The sequence below is a fragment of the Sturnira hondurensis genome, unplaced genomic scaffold, assembly GCF_014824575.4.
Source record: "Sturnira hondurensis isolate 20B ecotype Veracruz unplaced genomic scaffold, ASM1482457v3 Scaffold0001872, whole genome shotgun sequence".
Lineage (NCBI taxonomy): Eukaryota > Metazoa > Chordata > Mammalia > Chiroptera > Phyllostomidae > Sturnira > Sturnira hondurensis.
The window spans coordinates 24832547-24838755 of NW_028074503.1; positions in this window are offsets into that span (position 1 = coordinate 24832547).

The following is a 6209-nucleotide window of genomic DNA, read 5'->3' on the forward strand; positions in this document are numbered from 1 at the left end:
TATGCATGAAATATTTCTTTACCACAGGTAATATAAGCTGTGCGCTCAGACAGCTTTAAGCAGGTTGGCACTGGGCGAGGTTGTTGCAACCAAGTGGCCAGTTCGGGCTCAGCTCCCCAGTCCTTGTCCTGCCACCAGAGACTCCGGTGCCCAGACGGGCAAACTCATTTCCCTCCTCACTTGCGGACCTGGGTAACTGCCCTGTCCCCCAGGACTGCTCCAACACCATAACGTAAGGAGCCCTTTTGGAAATGAAGGAACAAGAAAGTGAGGCATTTAGTGGGAGCACCAGAGGCCCCCAAAGTCTGAGACCTCTGGAGGTGGAGAAGGAGGGGATTCTCTCCCTGGCTTGGGCCTCAGGTACGCTGTCAAGGTCTCCCCGGGCCACCTGTGCCCTCCTCCCCCGGTCAAAATAGAATGCTACTCAAGCACAGAGCTTTTTGTTCCTCTTTTACTTGTGTTTAGAAGCAAATTAACTATGCAGCCTATGAAGCCCTTGGACCCGACACTGGGGAAAATCCGGGCACCAATTCAAATGAGAAAGGGGTTCCTGGAAGCCCAGGGAATATCATCAACTGTGATGAAGCGAAGGATTCCCTTTTGTGACAAAGCTTCACACATGGTAAGAGCATGAAAAGTTTCTAAAGGTCTGGATCCCACCTACCTGAGACAAAAGCAGTCACACCAGAGGTGTGTGCCATGTGATAAACGTCTTCCAGGAGCATCAGTTTTGCTCTTAGCAGGTTATGTGGGGACTTAGGTCGTTTAAGATATCTCAGTGTCAAATATGGATGTTGCTCAGAAAATGCAAAATGTTCCCTGATCAAATTGAAACACAGCCTCTAAAGAAATTCCAGGCTTGCAGCTTAGTCTACAAGTTTGGCTTTGGAGAGCTTGACTCCCTCACCCACCCACACCTCCTCTCAGCAGTCAGCGTGTCAGGACCTCAGGGGCAGATCCAGCACCAGCACGTCCAAGTTGCTCCCAAGCGACTCTGATGTTCAAGGGACAATGAGCAGCTCTGGCTCAAGGGTGTGTTTGTTCCTGAAACTCACAGGAGGTGGTGGAAAGGTCCAAAGGGGGTGTGGTCCCTTAGTAGATGAGCCAGTGACTCCTCAGGACCTGGTGGCAGAGTGACAAATCCACCTGGAGCTCTGCTGGACCCCACATCGGGCCCTGGAGGGTGAAGTCCACCAGGGTTAGGGCCCAGGAGCTTTGGTACTGCACAGTGGGGCACACTGGGTACAGACCTGGAAGAGGACCAAGGAGTCACACTTAGGTGCCCTTTTCTATCCAGCCACCACATCTTTTGATAATGCAGAGTAAACCACATGAGGTCTCTCAAAGCCCTGTAAAGTAAGACGGCACCCCCCAAGTCTGGGGGGTGCTTCTGAAGTCTGGGGCGATGCTTCTGACCTCCTGAAGTCTGGGGCGATGCTTCTGACCTCCGGTTCCTTTGGGGAACGAGGGTCAAAGGGGAAAACCACTGAAAATGAGACTTCCCAGAAAGTGGCTGTCCTCAGATACCATCTTGGCACCCAGAACATTGGTCCTTAGGCAGCTTAGTTCTTTATTGTTCTACAAACACAGTACCTTTCACCAAATACATTCAGGGTGGCAAGTGCAGAAGCCAGAGGGCCTGGTGAGCTATGAAGCCAGCCCCTGGGCACAGTGGTCTGGGGCCTGGCAGCAGAGACCTTGCACCCCCCGGGCAATGTAAGAGACAGCTTTGTGAAGAAGGGGCCCCGAGACTCGGGGATCTGGTGTGGCATAAACGCTCACAGCCATCTGAATGCGTAAATGTTAAGTGACCAAGGTGTCTTGTTAATGACGCGACTTACTGGATCTCATCTAAGAATGGGCGCTGGAGGTTGAATCAGTCCCTAGCAGCCAGGTATTTAATGAATCAGGACCATGTAATGAAGCCTCTGTAAAACCCAAGAGGACAAGGTTCGGAGTTTCTGGGTTGGTGGACACAGAGATTTGGAGTAACGTGCATGGAGAGGGGACGAACACTGTGTGCCCTCCCCCACCACACCTTGACCTACACATCTCTTCTATTCGGCTGTTCCTGTTATACCCTTTTATTATAAAGCATTGTTCTAGTAAGTAAAATGTTTGCTGAGGTCTGAGCCTCTCCAGCAAATTAATCCAACTGGAGGAGGGTGTGGGAACCTGATTTACAGGTGGAAGAGGGAGCTGTAGGACTGAGCCCTTAACCTGTGGGATCTGATGTGGGATCTTGTCACCAGGCAGAGCGACAAGAGAAAATTTGAGATGCTGTCAATTACAGTGGGCTGGAGCCGTAGCCTGTCAATAATTTGCTGTGGGCCAGTTCACAAGGCTGCTCACGTTCCTGAGTGTATGTTGGAACTTTGAATTGATTTCCAGGTGGCTACTTCTGCAACTATCTAATAGCTAGGAACCACCAAACTCCAGGAACCCTCGCTTCTTGCTTATACATGAGTTTTCCGGATTGCTGTCTACCAATCCAAAAGAGCAAACGCTCGTCTTCCTTGGGGACTCTGCGCCTTTCCCAGAATTATTAGCCCCACTTCACCTTCTCCCACTCCCTTTCTCTACAGATAATGTAAATGCATGCAGAGCAACCTACATCTTTCTCCCCTACTTGATGTATAAAATGCTTGCCAACTCCAGGACAGAGGGCGTGTTGACTTTTCCACTGGGCCCTGCGGTTGGTGGTTTAGACTCCAAGTCCAGGACACGGCCTCCCAACCCTCCAACCTCCAGCCCCCCAGCAATGGTTCAATAAACACTTTCCACCATGGAATTTAAATTTTTTATTTAACAACAGTGTCAGAATTGAGTTGAATTCTTAGACACCCTGCCTATGTCTTAGAGCTGGTGTGGGAACCCTTCACCTCCAACACAGTACACATTCAAATTGTGATCTCAGAATGCTGAGAAACTCACAGGTCACACTAATCGAAACCTCTTTTGAGGGACGATGTGGAAATGCAGTAGGAACGAGGGGGTCATAATAGGAAATGTTTCCCCTCTCAGCAAAATGGATATAATAGTCCCTACACCACTGAGGCTGTGGTCAAGGTTCAATTAAATCATGCACCTGAATTAACTGGGTCGCCCAACTAGAGGTGGTGTTCTAGAACTGTCTTTTTACTTCTACTTTGCATTGCTCTTTAGTAGTACTTCAGTGTTTTTTAGGGTCATGCTGGGTTTTGAAAAAAGCAGAAGAGGGGTGCTACCTAAGATAGTAAGTTATTTATTTCACAGCGTCTCTAGGTCTCAATCTGAGTGGAATCTTGTATAGTCCTTGTAGGTTTTTATTTCCATTTTACAGATAAGGAAAATAAGACTCAAAGTACATAATCTGTAAGATATAGGATTAGATACCCTCTATATTTTTGAAGCCAGAAATTAAAGGAACTTGTATTGAAATAGAATCCAAAGCTGGAAGATAACTTTTGTAGGCCTGGCCCAGGAGCGCTTTGCAAAACTAAATGACTGGAAAAAGCCCCGAACATGACTGAGAAGTCAGATGCACTGTAAAAGGTGACACACTGAGTTCCCCTTTTGTGCTCTGCTTGGGTTTAAAGGCCTCAGGGAGACAGACCTGGAGTCGGACTGACTCCATCTTTTACCGGGAAGGGGTTCCTTACCAAAGGGTGGTGGTGGAGGGAGAGCAGGATGCTATTCCTGGTGGGAAAGTTAAAAAAAAAAAAAAAAGATAGCGGGCAAGTTCACGAACAAGGTTGAGGAACTGGAATAGGTTAAGATAAGCCTTGCCCACTAGTAATGAAAGTAAAAAGACTATTTCTGTTAACTTTGACCACAAATACAATCTTTGAAGTGAGGACTATTTTTGAAAAAAGTACTAGGAATTACCTGCTTGGAAAGGGAAACCATGAGATGGTGGCTTTTCAGAACATGAGTCCTGAGAACCTTCGTTCATGCACAGAAAAGATACACCTAAGACATGTCTGGCCTGTAGATGCCTGGAACTTCTAGAATCAAAAAGAAACATCCGGAACAATACCATTGGTTGACTTTAAGAATGAGCAAAGTTCCCAAGTAAAAATTCTGTAGTATACAGAACAAAGGAAAATTGTTATTAATCTAAACGCAACCCAGAGCCCTCTCCCAGTCCATTCTTGGTTTTTATCAATAGCCAGGCCCGGGAGAAGTCAGCTAATCCCTCACTTTCCTGTGGTTTTAGTCCGCCTTTCAGAATAGCAGGCATGGCTGTTTGTTAACTCTACTATCATATTCTCTTAAAAGCCACCTAATAGTGAGCCTCAAAGACTTGAAACCTACGCCATTTACAGATAGTGAGCATTAGCGAAACCCGCAGGCTAACAAGCATTCCCTCAGTCCTTTTTGAAGTCTTAGCTCTCCAGTTTTAAGTTCATCTTTAAAGTACAATGCCTAGTTTCCACACTTCAGTCCTTTACATCTATGACTCAAGCAGGCACAAAACCACTACCCCATTCATGTCTCCTTACGATGCCTCGGTACCTCCCCTGAAACTGCAGGAATAGATTACGTCAAAACTCCCGCCGAGTTTGCTTTTGCTCTTGGAAACTGTCATGGAATACATCCAGCCTTGGTGCTTTAATATTTTTCAGCTTTAAATCAGACTGCATTCTTGTAGTTCTAGGATCACATTTTTAAAAACCCCAAATTTTCATTTTGAATAGAAGCTATTGTTAGCCTGTTGCTAAACTTTCTAATCTGACAGAACCTCCACCTCTCCTTGGGGAATACGTAGGTTGTCTCTATCCTTTTGAGGGTTCTTTTTGTACAGCCCTTGACATGGTGACACTGTCTTTTCCCATTTTGATGCTCAATATTAACACGTGCAGTAAATTATACCTAGAATGTTGCTGACAGGATTTATAACGCCTCAGTCCTTTCTTCTGAAACTAGCAAGCTTATTACTAGGCCAGTTCTTTTCAGTTTGTTGTGTATATATGGCTCCATTTTAAGACTTAAGGCACGTAAGTGCACTCTCACAAAGACTGCAAATTTAAAAGGTACTTAAACACACTTACTAAGATTGCAAATTTATAACTTTAAATACAGAAGCAGCAGGAACTCACTTGGGAAACAGGTTACAAACTTCTCCATTTTCTCAGAGACCTCTAAAAAACACCTGGAGGGCTTTGTTTCTTGTCAGCCATTTCCCTTCTTGGCTTTCCAGTCCTCAGCAATGACTTAGCCAATGAACTGTTTGCTATTTAAGTATCTAACCTCGCCTCCACCGGATGGAAGTTTTCCTGGTAGCATTTACACTTTTACAGGTGTAAAAATGCTACCTTTAAAATGTAAAAGCAGATACACACTAATACAGAGGCAGCACAGAATATCCCAAATGGCAGGAAAATGTAACATTTTTTTTCATAATTTTCAACTACTTTACATGGCCAACTGAAGATACTTAATGGAAAATAATTACTCTAAGATATCCAAATAGGAAGGTATAACAGTTCAAAGAGAACAGCTATTCCTACTCTTTATTAAACGGAGTCTCCTTATTAGGTTTCTCAATGTCCCTCCCCATTTCATCAACGCTAGTGGAGCCGTTACTTAAATCACTGACAGAACAGAAAATGGTCAAGGTATGAAATAGCTATAAAACAGTATTATTGCAACCACGAAATTATGTTATGGAAGTATACTAACACAAAAAAAATGTTCATGATGTATCATAAATATCCCTAACCCTATTTATAAAAAACTTTGGGATGAGACAAGTAGAAATTCGAGGGGGGAACAGGTAGCAGGTTGAGAACGTGTGTTTTATAGATGCACTAATAATAATGTGAAGTGTAATAACAAACCAACACCAATTTCCTAAACCTAATTACTGTATCTGGCCTTTTTACTCTTGCTAAAAACTTATTTTGCAAGGGGATTCCTTTGTTAAAATGCTTTATAGAAAGAATTACATATTATTACATATCATAATTAAGTTGCTAGCCAAACCAAATGTTTCTAGGTTAGCATCTGTTCTACAAGATTGTAAAATGGAATATCGTGGAGTCCTTCTCAATAGGTTTGCCTAATTTCTGATTTTTCATATTGCAGATTATGCAGTGTGGGGCTTTGATTCCCTGGAAATGCAGGTTCACAGGTTTTTAGAGCCTCCCCCTCAATACTTCCATAAGTAAGAAAATTAACTCAGGCACCAGAGGAAAGGCAGATCCAGACTTAGAACTTGCTAAGTG